At 32.8% G+C, this 16994-nt stretch overlaps 1 protein-coding gene and 1 pseudogene across 4 annotated transcripts in view; one reads left to right on the forward strand and one right to left on the reverse strand.

Annotated features, from left to right (window-relative positions):
* The window catches only part of LOC126745595 (protein abrupt), a 147100-nt gene that overhangs the window by 104778 nt on the left and 25328 nt on the right, over positions 1 to 16994 (reverse strand). The window lies entirely within an intron of this gene.
* On the forward strand, positions 4814 to 5727 carry LOC126745961 (heat shock protein 68-like; annotated as a pseudogene).

Below are 16994 nucleotides of genomic sequence, written 5' to 3' on the forward strand. Positions count from 1 at the left end.
CATTTGTAATAGTAACACTAATATTAATAAAAAATAAACAGATATACACCAATTGCTCCATAAAAATCAAAAAATTATAAAATAAGAAATACCTACTGACAATTTAGCTATTCTGTTTTATTAGAAAATGCAGCTTTAGTTTTTTCTTGAAACCCGCTACTGACATTTCTTTTATAGGATTCGAAACAAGGTCATTGTAAATTACCACAGCATTATACAGAAAACTACGACGAAAGAAGGCTGTTTAATATCTAGGAATTGACAACTTATTTATAAATCTCAGATTTGCTTCATGTAAATTTTTCCGAAAAGTAAGTTTTTTGCGGAGGTAGGGAGGAGTAGACGACGCTAGTAGTCTATGCACAAAAACCGCCAATTGCAAAGAGAATAGATTTTCCACGCGCAGCCATCTAAGTTCACATAGCCTTGCAGAGACACTATCGTACTTTCTCAGTCCATAAATAAATCTGCAGCATTGATTTTGCAGCTTTTGCAAACGGTACACAGTGATTTTGTCTAAACATGGAAAATAAACAATATTGCAGCAATTTATAATAGGTAATATTCCTTACCTTAAAATTAATTATATTTCTGTTTGCATACAATGGCTTTAAAGAATAGTATGACTTTTTAATAACATTAGAAACGTGTAACTTAAAGCGCAATTCATCATCCAAAAGCAATCCAAGATTTTTTGCACATTTAACCATACTTAGCTGATTACCTCCCACAAAAAGCTTTAAACCGTCCAATGCAAATCTTTTTTTGTTCTTAGAAGTAAAGCACACAACACAACACTTTGAAGGATTGAGTTTTAAATTATTTTGAGAGGAAAAGAAGGAAATTCTAGAAAGATCGTCGATCTTTCAATTGTCAACAGATTCAGCTTTAAAAGAATGATAGATTTGCATATCATCCGCGAACCCCTGGATCTGGCGGTATTTTACAACTTTAAACAAATCAGAAACATACATCAGAAATAAGAGAGGTCCCAAAACAGATCCCTGAGGTACTCCAGATGTTATATGTTTAATATTTGAAAAAGTCTGATCTTCCAAGACCACTATTTGCCTTCTGTTGGATAAGTAGGATTTAAAAAACATTTGAGAAACATTATCAAAGTTATAATAAGCCAATTTTGCTAAAAGCAAATGATGATCCAAGGTGTCAAATGCTTTGGAAAAATCAATCATTATAAGTGCTGTGGAGTCACCTTTATCCATTGCAGAAATTATCTCTTGGGTAACGTTTAGTAAGACAGATGTCGTGCTATGTTGTTTTCTAAACCCAGATTGCTTATGCAGAATAATATTATTGGAGGTGAGAAAGTCATAAATTTGCGGCTGTATAAACTTTTCCAAAACCTTAGCGATGACCGGGATAATTGAAATTGGTCTAAGGTCGCTGAAATTAGTTAGATTATTAATTTTAGCTAAAGGTGTTAAGATAGAGAAATTTTCCACATACCCAGAAAATACCCAGCTTCTAGGCAACAGTTTATAATATGCGTAATATGTGGAGATACCTTTGGAATACAGTGTTGCAACATTAACGCTGATATGGAATCACAACCGTGTGCATTTGATTTTAGGCTTTAGACTATCTTAGAAATTTCCTCAACTTTCGCTAATCGAAATGAGAAATTTAGGTCATGCTTAAACTGTTTGTTCTAAACATTAGCAACTTCTTTGGGGTAACTACTTAAAGGGCTATAAATTGAAGCAAAATAGTCATTAATTTTGTTTGGATCTCGGAGATTTAAAGGAATAGAACGATTAGAGAAATTGTTTAGACTTAGTTTATTAATAGCTCTCCATAACTGTTTACCATCTCTGATGTTCTGATGAAATTGAAGATAATTTCTTTTTTCTCGCCTAATCATTCCCACCAAAAGATTACGCATCGGTCTATAATATGCCCAATACGTCAAATTTTTAGATTTTTTAAAACTTGACAGTGCCTCATTTTTTCTTTTATAAAAAGCTGCACATTTGCAGTTATCCACGGGGTATAAGGCTTAGAAATGTTTGACGTCGTAAAGGGTGCATATCTATCAAATAATGAGCAAATATTACTAGTCAGATACTACATTTTTTCGTCTAGATTATTGATATAGTACACATTATGCCACACAATTTTATTCAGGTCCTTATAAAAATCATTATTATTAAAATGTTTAAAAGAGTAGTGTCATCAGCAAAGATAGCAAGCATATATTGCTTCAGCTTTAAGTTATGGTAAGTCATTTAAACAAATGAGAAACAAAATTGGTCGTAGGATAGACCCTTGGGGCACTCCGCCTGAAAACACTCATTGCTGATCTAGCCCCATTTAGTGCAGAAATGCTCCAGTGTCTGCAGCATTTCTACATTGATAAATGAATTTATAGGTTCTAATAAAATAATTTTTATGATATTGGTTCTAATGATAATAGGAACAATTAGGCAAATGAAATATCTCTAGGGCTACGAGATTGGGATCCGAGAGATCTGGATTTTAGCAAAGCTTTTGACATTATTGACTAGACTATCATTTCCAAATTAAATAATATTGTTTTTCAGCTGAAACTCTTGAAAGTATTTCTAATTTATACCTAAATATTAGATCTCAGTCTGTATTAATAAGTAGAATCATAAACAGTACAGTTAGACCCGTATAAATCAACACATAGCCTCTGGACTAAATAACAACCACATCAACACTCTTCCCAGCAACTTTATTAGTAACAGACAGTAGTTTGCTTTGCATCTCTGTCACCTGCAGGAAAATCAAGGTATGTATGTCCCTAGTCTCCTAAACCTTAAATTATGCATTCTTTCTTCTACTCGCATGCACACAATTTTACAACTTTCTCAGAAATTAATTGTCACGGGTGGCATTTGCAGATAATGTCAGGACCGTAGTGTTAGGAATTTTACCTGATTTTAATTTTTTATACCCCTTAGTTACGTTTTGAGGTTAGGTGAATTTGGTTTTTTGGTGAAGGGATTTTATGCAGGAGTAAAGTGTATTGCCAATGGAACTGAGAGATCATACCGTTAACAGTGATCTGGACAGTAACTTTTTGACGCACGCTGTTTACGCACGAATAGGAATCGGCCCTTATGCGTTTTGTGATTAATTAATTAGATTAAGGTAGTTTAAGAGAATCTAGAGTTTTGTTTTATTTTATTTCAGAAATATGACCAGTTAATTTTTTTTCTAATATAGCTAACAAGAAATGGATTGTTATAGAATATTCACTTCTATCTGAATATACCTGTTATACCTTAATATTCTGTAGAAACATATTTTATTACATACTTCGGTCAAACAAGGAATATGATGTGTCTATCTCTGTTTTGTTTCATGAGTATTCAGAGGATTTTTCCATCTTTTTTAATAATACCTCCGTAATATCACTCTACCTGATACTTGCATGAAATACGTGATCAAGAAAATTGAACATTGACACCAGCTATAAACCACATTCTTGCAACAAGTGGAACGTCATCAAACACCATTATTGTGCTATTAAGGTAATGATAATTATTAATATTTAAAACAGTTTAACATTTTTTTGTGGATTTAACGTTAATTAGTTCAATAAGAATCAACAAATTATATTTTTATAATTATTTAAATTTAATATACGGCTATTTATTTTCGATGTTTATTGATTTGTTTTTGATGCAATCTTGGAAACTTACAAAAAAATTAAGAAGTCTTGAATTTCAAGAAATTTTGACAGCTCCTAAGTAGAAATAGTATATTTTCTTATATTTCTTTAAATAGCTTGGTTGGCTTAAAATAAAAATATATCAAAGAAAATTAGTAGATAATATTATTCTTAACATAAATGTGCTATATTCTATTATTACCTATCATAGTCGCGGATTTTAACTAGGGAGGTTCCTTATGAAGATGAAATATTTTAGCGTAGTAGTAAGAATTTTAAAAATTATTTAATCCTAAGAGATGATCAAGATATTGAGATCAACATAACAGCAATGATCTCGAAAATGACGATGTTTTAAGTCCTCAAATTATGCCGAGTTTTTCACGAACTAAATTATGTACATAATATCAAAATGACAAAACAAACTAACAGTAAATCTGAAGACCCCGGATAGCTGAAGAAGAGAATATCTAAATAAATCAGAAAGGATGTAAGAAAATTGAATACAGAGTATAAGGTAGGCAATAGAGAAAAACAAAAATTTGAAGGTGTTGCGAAGAAACCTATCGAATGAAAAAAGAGAGATTTTTAAACTGAAAATCAAAACCAAGATGTAGCAATAGCAAATAGAGAAAAACTGCTGAGAATATCAGCAAACTTCTATACACAAGTGATCATCAACAAACACGCAACACTCAATAATATCTAACACACTCTAAGAGAGATCAAAAACCCGTTAAGAGAAATGAAAAGTAACAAAGCTCCAGGCGAAGACAAAATGTAATAGAGGTTGTAAAACTCGGAGGAAAAAAGCTGCTAAAATGTATCAAACATTCATGTAATCTATGCTTAAAAGAGGCAATAATCCTGTTACAGCGGAACAACGCAATAATGATATTACTTTATAAAAAAGCCAATATTACCAAGGTTGAGAAGTATAGGCCGATAAAAGGCAAAGGATTTGGCAAAGAAGGCTGCCATTTATGTAAGCTATTCACCAGAATCATCACCAGAGTCTGGGAGGTCAATTACATTTTTAATGACTAAAAGACTAAGCCGATGACCATCTTCAAGCAATTACGATCCTGATATAAGTCGATGGAGTACAAAAGACCCTAACCCTTGGTATTTTTCGGTTTCAATAAAGCATTCGACATGAATGAACTAAAATCAATAATAGCAGCGCTGGAGCAGTGTATCAGAAAAATCGCACTGCATCCACTTACATCACCTTTTGACTGTCGAGAATATTCAATTAGGGATGCAATGAAGAACCAGCAGGACATCAAGCATTGACCCTTCAATGCAGTGAATGACCATGGTAAGGTGCAAATGGAGTACAAGAAGGTGATGAAAACAGGCAAAAAAACATGGTCCTGACGAAGATGAGGGAAATGGCGGATGCATCCTTGGCACATTGGACTGAACGTCATGAAGATCATCAATGAAGCAACTGCGGTCACCCTGGCTTATGGTTTGGACAAAAACTTTGAAGGGGAGAAGAGTGTCCTGATTTACGTTTTTTCGACGTTTTCATCTTCACCATTGATGAAGGCTCCTTGTTTGCAGTGAAAGCGACTACTAGAGACATCCATCTGGGAGCTCAAGACTTTAACAACCGCCTAATGAATCACTTTTGCGACAAGTTCAAGAAGGACTTGGCAGGCAACCCGTGGGCTATCAGGGGGCTTAGCACTGCTACTGTGAGCACCAAGAGGATTTTTTTCGCGAGCACTGAAGCTACCCCAGAGATCGACGCTCTGTTCAAAAAATATCAACTTCTACACCGAAATAACCAGAGTAAAATTTTAGGAATTAAATGTTGACTTATTAAGCACTCTTTAGCCGATGAAGAAGACGTTTCAGAACGCCAAGATAAGAAAAGGAAACAGCAAAGGATCTAAGAGATCCAGCAGTTGCTATAGGACTTCTTTGCCAGAAAGCAGCTGAATTTGAGCATTCACCCCGATGAAGCTATTATTTATGGAGCCACCGAATACAGTAAAGCTTCTAAAACTTTACGAATTAATGGGCAGAGGAGATTGGTAAGGAGACACCATTTCTCCTAAACTTTTTACAGCCATTCTTCAATACGCAAGGAAATCATTGCCTTGGGAGTATAAGGGCACCAATAGAGTTGGTGAAAGGCTAAGACACTTTAGATTCGCAGATGATATCGTTCTCGTCACAGATAACTTTGGAGGTGCAAAGCAGATACTCAAAGAAATAGTATCGGTCTTCGAATATATGCAAAACCCAAATAATGACTAATCTAGTGCTTACATAAAACATCAAAAAAAAGGAACGAGTTACAGTGTAGAATAGGTTTGAGTTAGGTATCTTCTTGTGAATTGCGAGAGGAATTTAAAAACGAAATATCTATATGTCTGAAGAGTACCGGTAATAACACATGGAGCAGAAACTGGAAGAAAAAAGTCAGCAGAGAAGCTGACAGTGGGTGAAGAGAGCCTTTAAGTGTTACCTAATGCACTTTTTAAAGATTTTTGACTCCCTTGCTCCTCTTTGTAACGCATAGACTGATCCCCTCACCTTGGTGCGTTACGTAACGCATAATTTTGTATTAATCCAGCCTTATAGTGTTTCGTTTAGTATTACCTTACTCGATAGAAAACATTTGAGAAAATACTTGTGTTTCATGAAAGTGTCGACGTTATTCAAAGACTGATACCTACATAAGTAACAGCTATTAGAGTAATTTTTATTTGATCTTCGTTTAAACTTTTGCTAAACGATTAGGCCTTAAGGGTTCGAAGACTGGAACATTAACCTCTTTCGCTTCGTCGGTAATATTCCTTACCAATAGTAATAAATATCCTTTATTGCCTATGTGCATGATAATTAGTTTTTATCATACTGGCATTCTGTCAATAGAGTAGTACTGTTTTATCCATAATTAGAAGACTCGAAGCTACAGAGGATGAAAAATGAGTAGGCACAATCGTTTGATCAATGTCGTCTCTTTCAAGCTATTCGGTATTTCCAAAGTTCTCTTTATCACTAACAATGCAAAGTAGTTTATTTGCTCGTTATACAGCAATAAATATGGGCCTAATCTTAAATCAATTAAATTGAAGAAGTTAGTTTGTGCATCATAAAAACGTGTCGCTTGGAGATTTTTTTGATACCACATTTGTTGCAAACTCATTCTTTGAGTTCAGTCTTAATAGAAGTACAGTAAAAGTCATAAGGAATCTGCAAGACATCTGGTGACATATTGAGCGATAATTTGACTAATAGTGGAACCAATCTGCAGGTGCCTTGCTGGGGCAACGTTAGTATTTTTTTAAATCTTGACAAGTTAATTGTAACAAAGGACATGGAGGTGGCAAAAATCCTTCACGAAGAACTTTTCTAAGTGCAGTTCGTGCCTAGCTGCAGCAAGAATCAACTTGTAAAAAATCTGGGATTTACGAGGGTGCTTATTGTACTAAGCTCGATGTTTGACAGGAGGATCTTCGTAATCCTGATCTTTGGCTATGACCTCGTAACCGTCTATTTGAAACTGACTCCATACTTATGAAACTGTTAAGCAAGTTTATTGAAAAATCTGTCATTCGAGATCCATATTGACTGTTGTTCCTTTTTTATCCTATATAAATAGCATCTAAATTGTAATTTAGGAAATGTTGAACTGCAAAATTCTTCACTTTGCAATATCGCAGATTTTTATCCCTCACAAAAACAATAAAAGTAGACTTTGCTTTATCTGTAACTTTCACGTTACGTAATGCAGGCCTCAATAATCTTCCTTCTTGTAACACTTGAATGCTGTCCAAAGAACTATGGAAAGAGCCATGCTTGGAATCACTTAAAGAGACAAAGTACCCAATAACATCATTAGGCAAAGAACCAAAGTCAAACACATAGTTGATTACGTAACTAGAATAAAATGAAGATGGACAGGTCATGGCTATAACAACAAATGACAGATAAACTAAAAGAATTCAAAATAGTGACCATGAGAAGACAAACGGAACAGAGACCACCAGCATGCTGGAACGATGATTTAAGGAGAATTGCTAGGAATTGGATAATGACGGCTTAAAACCGAGACATGTAGAAATTTAAAGAGAACCTATGTTCAGCAACGGACAGTGAAGGCTAGAATATGATCATATCAAAAGACAATATTATTACTTAAGATCTATTAACATATTGACCAAACTTGCCGTTGAGATAACTAGGTTACCTATTATGGGAGTGGCAGATATAGGCAAACAACTAGATCGATTTTTTATGAGAGACTAAAATACCCAAAATTCATTGATGCAGTTCATTGAAACAGGAGAACAACAATAGCGACCGGTTTTTAAAACTAAATAAATGACATTAGAAGCATATGAGTACTGTCACTGATGTTGTAGTAGTAGTAAGTCGTAGTCTTGACCTAAGGCAAAAAAAAACAAGGATAGTAACATAAAAATAAAATGTTAAATAACACAAAAAGCATAATATGATTTACAAGCCCAAATAATCCTTTTATTTTCCCCTTACTTTACTAGACTCGTAATACAAAAGGTGCTTGTGTTTTTGTTGAAGATGAAGTTTTTAGAGCACCCTTATGCTGTTTATCATGTTGACAATTTTTTTACTAACGGCTGCATGGTCAATACGCAGAAAGAATGTCGACAGTTTTATCATATAATCACTCTATCTAATCCAATCACTCTATAAAATTCCTGTTCTGGCCAAGCCTAGACATTGGATGTGAATGCTTTGAATTATATACTTAAAATTATACAAATGAAGAACTCTATTGAAATTTATAAAGTATTAGTTACATATAAATACAAAAAGTCATATCTCTGTACACCTTCATACTTTTTTTTAATTAAACATTTAGTGACGTATCGCTTTTAAAGGATTCTAAATGGTCAGTATATTAATGACGAGACATTGTGGTTTTAGAGGATTGGCATTTGACTGACTTTGTTCATACTTTATACTATAAAAGATGAAGTTCCTCAAGGTTCAGTTTCATTTATGTAATGACGTGGCCATATTAGGAATCTGTGGTCAATTCACGATCTCTGCAGAGGATAACACAATCAACAATGATGTAGAACTTTCGGAGATGGTTTGTGAATGTTTGTTGTTGAATATTTCGAAGACTTATGTGTTGGAGGGCTTACTTTCATTTAGTTAATTCTCAACTTCACTATTGTGTTGCATTCTAGGTTTTTGGGCTCACTATTGGTTTCATATGTTGTTCGTTTTGTAAAAGAGGTCTGTGAGGTCTAGAGTGGAGCTAAAGGAACACTGTAAACCCTTGCTTATTTCTCATAATATTTTTAATTCTACCTTAATTATACCATAATTTAAGCGTCTCTGTGTTTAACTCATAAACATAGATATTTGTTATTGTCCACTTCAAATTCACAAAAGCAAATATATAGTAATTAAAATAACTCCTTCGTAACCGCAAAGAAACTCCAAAATGTTTTCGTGACATTACAATCATATCTATAATAAAAAAAATCTGATTATAAGTTTTATCAATCAATAAGTAATTATTTTTTTGCGTATGTTGATCGCTTATTAATTATCATTAGGTATATAATAAATTTAACCATAACCTTAATACCACTAATACTTTCTCATCGATTTTTACTTTTTTTAGGTCTAATAGAAAAAATCCCAGATAAACATGAAATCTTCTCACACAACGTCATTACCCAAATCGTTTTTTTTTTCAGCAAAACCGCATAAATTAATATAAATCACCAAAATCTCTAGGCAATAAAACTGTAAAGTAGCCTTGTTAATAGATATTATTTCAAAGATGGCCACCATACTAACATTATTAACGTTTTAAATAGCTCGTAAAACCAGTTTTTTCTCTTTCTTAATTGCTTAAGGATCATATTTTCTTCTAATTATTTTTGTTTAGGTGGGAAGCCGTTAACTAGCGTGCCACAGAATACAATATGCACCATGTATTGTTATAATAAAAACAATTTGATTTCTTGTAATAGCCAAAAATAGCGATAAAAATTTTCAAATCCCGTTACGGCTACCAGCGTAAATTGTTTTATTACTGGGGAAATATTTATTTAATCTGCCGTCAGCATCACATGTTAATTATAGAAAATGTAAGTTCAAATAGATTTTTGAGTCGTAAAAGTCTTGCTATAGCCAAGTCAGACTTAAATAAATACACTTTTATTTTAATGCAGTATTGGTATGATAGAGTGCGATTTATAGGTAAACATAGCCGAATATTTTTTAATATTAAATTTTACGGTTTAATGTAGTGATTTTTTTACAGTTCATATATTACTTCTCTTTTTATTTTTTGTCTCTTTTAAAGAATGTAAAAAAAATACAAATATAAAAAAATATTTCTTAATAATTCTTAAAATCCGCATGCATCCAATATGACGTACAAAAATAACGTAAGATACGAAAAAATTGTTATTACCACAACAATTAATAGTCGAAAAACAAATCAACAAATTTAAATTATTAATGAGCAAGCAGGATTGTAGCCATAAATTACGTGATTAAAAATGTGATAAAAATGCTTAAGTGCGGTTCCTTATTTCCAACTCCTTATTTACTTACCACAAGCTTGCCATGGGGTGAATGATTATAAAATAGCCACTAGTAAAGAAATTAAAAATGTGACTGAAAAATGTGAAAAAAAAAGTTTTCACTGTTTTCAGTTCTCTCTTATGCTTGAAATGAGAAAAAGAAGATATAACCTTAGTTGCTCAAGAAGTAAGAAAGTTTCTTTCCTGCATAATTAATGATAATTTATAGTTCATTAAGCTCAATAAACGTTGTAAAAAAATAAAGGATTCTCGCCCAACCATTAAAGTTAGACAGTCAGACAGAGCAAAACACTATAACTAATTTAAATTTAATTCCAAGATGGTAAATTAAGAACCAGAAAACTTATGTTGAGAAATAAAACGTTACTATTGATCTGTTTATCAATGGTCCCCATACAAAGCCCTGTTAATACCATTACATATGCAGCAGTGCTTCATGATTGACACAATCAAAAGCTTTAGGCAGGTCACAAAACACTATATCGGCGACATCTTTCTCATTGAGGCCAGGACCATTGGTGTTTTTTGCTTTAAAAGCCCTGTACCGTTCTCTTCTTGGTCATTCAATATTAATAATTAATAATTGTTAAAAAGCAAATAAACCAGAAATTGGATGGAGAGTCAATGTCACAACCTTTAAAAAGAGAATTATGTTTGTCACCTTTAGTCTATTAGGAAGAGATTTATTTAATGATTCCGAAAGCACTAAGAATGTAGCGGTTCAGGAAGCAGTTGCAAAATTTTGACAGTAATTTCATCTCAACCACAAGAGCTTTTATGAGGGAAGTAACTGCCTAAAATGATCAATTAACAAGAGAGAAAATTATATTAAAATAGTACGTCTAGCAATCAACTCATTTAAACTTCCTTTTTAATGTAAATTATTTTCATGGTAATATGGGGTATATAAATGTACATTTTGAGCTTGACTTTCTTTAAGTATTGAATACAATTCAGGACATTTCGGGACAAAAATTGCTTTTGCGCATGTCCTATCTAAATTTTACTCTATATCTAATTTCTATTCACATACGCCAAAGACACAATGTATGATAAATAAGAAGTGCTAAGAAAAAAAGCAACTTCTCAAAAGCACGTTTCTAAGGTTTATATTGTTAATGTAAAATATACAGAAGCACTTTGAGTCAAGTCAAGCTTGTTTGAACATTGTTCAATCCTTACTGAATTCATAACCTGTTCTTCACTTAAAAATATACCTAAAGGAAATCATCCATCTTATAAAGTAATGGCAAATTTATTATTATTTACTTTGTTAATGGTTATACTCAACTATTTCAGATCTTTTTATAAGAGGCAATAAAAACTTGTAAAAAATTGTAAAATCTGTTTTTTGAATTTGCATTATCTTTTATTTAAACTTCGCACGACGTTTCGGTTGGAAAGTACACGGTCCGCCAAAATAGTCTTTCACCTGTAAAAAAAACGTTAATTTAAATGTTGCCATTAGTTTTTTATCTAGGTTTAAAAAATACAGAGTCAAAGTGGTGACCTTTTTGTCGATACACATTCGAAGCTAATTTCTAAAAGTTTTCATCACTCGAGCAGTAATTTGAGGCGATATTTCTGTAATTTTTTGATATATTAAGAAATTACAGAAATATTGGGCAAGATCGGGTGAACGCGCCGGCCACCCAGTGCCTCCACGTAACGATATTTCGAGTCCTAGAAATATTTCTCTTAGAACTTCCACTGTTCTTCTTGCCGTACAAGCAGTAGCTCCATCCTGTTGAAACCAGACATCCGGGTATTCAAGGTCTCTAAGTTTTAGGTACAAAGAATTGTGTGTCATGTCGATATATCGATCGGCAGTTACAGTAGCCGTCACATCTAACTCTTAAAGAAAATGGGAAATTCAAACACCAAAAGCCCAACAGCACACCAGATGTTAACACATGGGGTTCGAAGTGATTTTTCATGGAGCTGACGCGTATTTTCTGGTGCCCAACAACGAAGATTTAGCTGCTTGTACACACATCCAGACAAATGGAAATAAGCTTCGTTACTCGTTATTAAAAAAGCATTTTGTGAAACATTTTTAACAATATCGTTGAAATATACTCTCCCAGTTCTGTTTTGGAACCTTCTGTGGTGGAACTTTAAAGCAGCATGTTAAATTACTCTCACAAAACGAGCTAACAAACGCAAAACAGAGGCATGTCTTAAAGCTGACGGCTAGGAAATCGATCAATTGCTTTTGTTACAGCTGCAATATTTTTAAGTGTCCGAACACTTCTGGGGAACACTTCTAAAGCTGAACAATAGCATCCTTTTACAAGAGAAGAACAGCACAATAGCCAACAAAATGGCGAGGCGAGACACCAACCAACTATTTTGATCTCCCTCTATCCTCAGTGATTCAAATGTGAGCATCATTTTGCCGAATCCTGTATCTCCAACGCTTATCAAATGTAGACTAACAACAATAACTATTCTTTACTCTCTACTAGAGGTAATGATGTCTGGTCATGCATAAAGCGCATTAAATCTTGCAATGTCCTGGCACTAAACGTCATCAGTTGTTGGAAATATCAACACTAGGCTGGCTCAATATTCCTTGGTTTTGCATCAACGAATTGCTTCCATGAATCTTTTTTTCTTCCAGTATTGTTCCTTGCACAAAATCTTTACTTCTCACCATTGTATGTTGTCGTTATTAGACCAAGCGTGTTCTGATATTTTCTCTTGTTCGAGTTCACTTTCGATGTTCTTTTGTCCGGATTTCTATGTATACCTATGTATGACTTTCCATATTCATAGGAGATTTGGTATACGCAGTTCCTGGTATCTAGTAGGTATTTTGGCTTGATCTTTGGTACAAAACCTCGTATGGTTGTCATCGAAATAAGGGCAGTCTTAATGTTGAATTTTCTGAACATTTTCCTGATTTTCTCCAAAGTTTCTTCGATATAGAAATAGTTGCATATTGTGGGTACCCTCCTATACAGGATTTTAATGATTTCCACCTTTGTTAAACCCGGAAGATTGAAGTTGTAGTGAACGTATTGTGCTATGCATGAAGGTTTGCGGTAGACTGGTGTGCTTAAGTGTCCATTGTTATTCTTTACAAGAACATATAAGAAAGGCAGTACTGACTCAGTATCCAACTCCATCGTGAATTTGACGATTGCCCTAGAAAGTTTGGTAGCTTTGTATGGCTTTTGTCTTTGGCATATCGAACCTGCCTTCCATTTATCCATTTCTTAATTTATCCAATATCTTAATCCAAACTTTTGGTTTGAATTAAGCTGTTCTAGCGTGCTCCGCGAACTACTGAAAATATGTATTTGTCATAGGCTACCACTAGATAAGTGGCACCTAAAGTCTTAGTACTACCTAACTCCTTCGTCCTGAGCAAAGAACCTAAATAGAAAGTAGAAGACATGAAGACAAACCTACAAAAGGTTCATCAATCCGTTTTCCAAATAATGTTAAGTGATTTTCCGATGGGCACATTTTAGTATAAAGGCTGTTAGTATCAAAGTTTACCAACTTGTTGATAAATGTGTGTGGAACAGGAAACGCTTCTAAATCAGGAATCGAACACGCTTGGTCCAATTGCTACAACATACATCGGACAGAAGAATAAAGTTGGAAAAGAAGAAAGTTGTATGGAGGACATTTGTGCATAAAAAATTGCAAAATGGGCATTTCCTAATACTATTGTATCCCACATTGTCAGCCAGACGACGAAGGAGATACAGATTTTTGTTAAAACTTAACAGCCACGTACTCAATGCGTATATCCCATTGTGCTTTTGGATCCATAATTACAACAAGAAATTTTGTCTCGAATAATATCATTAAGGCCATCGGGGTGTTGATGGCTAAAGAGCCAGAGCAAATTCTTGCTCTCTTGATTCTGTTTAACATCAGGCTATTAAAAAAATACGATTTTTCTGCTTCCTTCTACTGTCTGCAGAGAACCCAATAGAGAAGCCTTAAGTGCCTTTCCAGTATCTGAGTCAGTGTTGACATTTTCAACATTTCGAGACCCCTACTGTCAGGATAGTGCAAGATCTATCTGGTCATGACATACACTATACACTGGATGTCATATACCTCTAGTATATAAGCCTGTAGAATAGATATTGTTGTTACTTTACACTTGATAGTGTAAAGTAACAACAATAGTTATCAAGTTTATCAGTGTCTTAGTTTAGTTTATCAATGTCTATAACTTTCAAAAATAGATTGTAAGTAGTTGCGTCTTATTACTCTTTCACAAATGCATTTTGTAGTTTAATTTGAAGGTTAGTGGCATAAGTTTTTATCGTTATATTAAATAGCTTCAGTAAAAATCTTCTACAGGAAATGTAAGTTTTTAAACTAATGTCAGGATGTTACTGGTAGTTTATAACTCAGTTCCACACTACTGTTTGAAGAAGATGATGGAATTGGTGAAATTCCAGCAATTGCGACTTAATAAGCCATTAGTTTGTTGTACGAATTTTATTTACTCATTTCTTAAAAAGTTAATTTATTTTAAATATGAAATAATAATTAATTTCAATAAATTGACTTAATAGAAATGATATTATAATCGGAAGCAATTAAAATATTCTCTGATTTTGAATTGAAGTTTTTTAAACTTTTAAATTAATAAAATAACTAAAAATAAAAATTTGGCAAGAATTTCGGAGTTATAATTATTATAGGAAATTTATTCCGATTGCCAATTTAGAAGTAAACATTTCAACAATTAATTTTAATTCATGTTGTCGATGTAAACAAAAAAGATTTATGTGTTCCATATAATTGACCCTCATTCAATTCAAAAACCAATTTATCATAATTGCTTAGGAAATATGTAATTTAATATTTGCTCTATTCTTACAACTATAAAAAAATACTAATAAAACAAATTCTTACTAAATATTTAAAAAAAATACGTTTTTTTGTTTTGTTAATAAGTGTAAAAGTGTAAACATGGACATATGGCAGGTACTATAGCGAGTATAATATAAAAGTTTATAAACCAAATTCGACAAAACAGATTTTACTACTTCCCAAAAATGCTTTATTTATCCTTTAACGCGTGTTTCGCTAATGAAATGTGTCATCTTCAAAAGTAATAATGACTAATAAAGGATTTTAGTAAAAGTGGTTGAACTTATTTTTTTTGAAGTCTATATACAAGATTATGACTAAAATGAAACATCAAGTAATAAGGTAGAACTTTAAGACTTCTTGTAATTAGTAATAAATTAAATGCATAAACATAATAAATGTACTCCCCATTAAGTGGAATTCTATAGAGTCATTATTAACTTATGTCATAATAAAGTTAACCAAATTATAAAAATTAAATTTCTTGAACCGGATACTTAGTTTTAAAAGTCATCACTATAAGAATAAATATACATTATTATTCATTCGACCTAATAATTTTACCGAGAAATTAATTAAATTTAAATTATATGATCTACAATTAACTACTATTAAATCTTGGTAATATAAACTGTTCTACAATCCAACATTATCAAAGGAGAAGGAATGTTTCAAAAAAATGGTAAGTACTATGCTCAAAATATAATCAGCTGAGTTGCCTGTATTACACACTTTGATAAAATGCATTCCTGCGAATTGCAAAAACACATATTAAGTCATTGCAGCTAACATTGAATTAATTTAAGCGGTATCTTAACCTAATAGTTTTGTATGAAGAAGCTAAAAATGCAAAACGGATGGCAAATTATAATCAATTGTCACTCATCTGAAACTGACGCCTTCTGATTCTGGTCCTATAGAGCTTGCAATTTTATATTTACAGTTCCATTAGATAAAGTATCGGAGTTTTTGTTACGATTAGAGAGTACATGTCTTACTAATATGTAGGTGAAAGTATTCCGTTACAAGTAATAAAATCAAGCAGTAAAGTAAAACACCAATAATTATTCTAGAACCAAGAGTTAACCAAGGTTACTAATGAAAATGTGTTGATTTTTAGCTTAAGCATAAATGAGATGAACTCTGTGAACACTGTTCTCTATTAGGTTACTTACAAAACAGATTATATTGTAAAGAAACAGATAAAGACCCACTCAATCTTAATATGTGTAGTTAAATATCGGCTGGACAAGTGAATACCTACTCTTTCTTTAAGGCAATAAAACATTATAAAAATGTTTATTTTGTTAACAAACTTCTGGTTATTGTTCTTGTCAAAATATTAAGATTGATTGATAATCCTGAGTTTTTCTAGCAGTTGATAATGATGATTCTTACACAGAATCATGAAAGTGGATAATGCTTCTGCCGAGAGTGGCATGATAATTTTTGAAGTACTTTTAAAGGATCAACTGTGTTGTTAGTGTAAGTCCAAAGTTTGCTCATTAATGAAACATTTGGTTTTAAGGAGGGGAGATTTACTATCATAGCGTTGAGCAGGGTGTGTGAGGCAGGCTACATCATATAATCATTTAAAATTTGTATGTAAATTGAGCAACAGAATTACCATATCATTGTTTCCTTAGAACATTGAATGCCCAGAATAACTCTAGCTGCAAATCATAGGCGAGGTTGTTTGAGTTCATCATCTTTCAGACAATGATATCAAATCGGTTTTTTAATTTTTCATATAATATATATATTTTTCTTAATCCACTGAATATTTAATGAGTTGTATTTTGTAACATTTTGTTTATTTGCTAACTATGCTAAAATGATTCTTAACAAAAAAGTTAATGAAAAAAAAGCAATTTGACAACGTAAAATACTTCTATGGTTACAATGCGAGTAGC

This window comes from Anthonomus grandis, chromosome 16 (assembly GCF_022605725.1).
Source record: "Anthonomus grandis grandis chromosome 16, icAntGran1.3, whole genome shotgun sequence".
Taxonomy (NCBI): domain Eukaryota; kingdom Metazoa; phylum Arthropoda; class Insecta; order Coleoptera; family Curculionidae; genus Anthonomus; species Anthonomus grandis.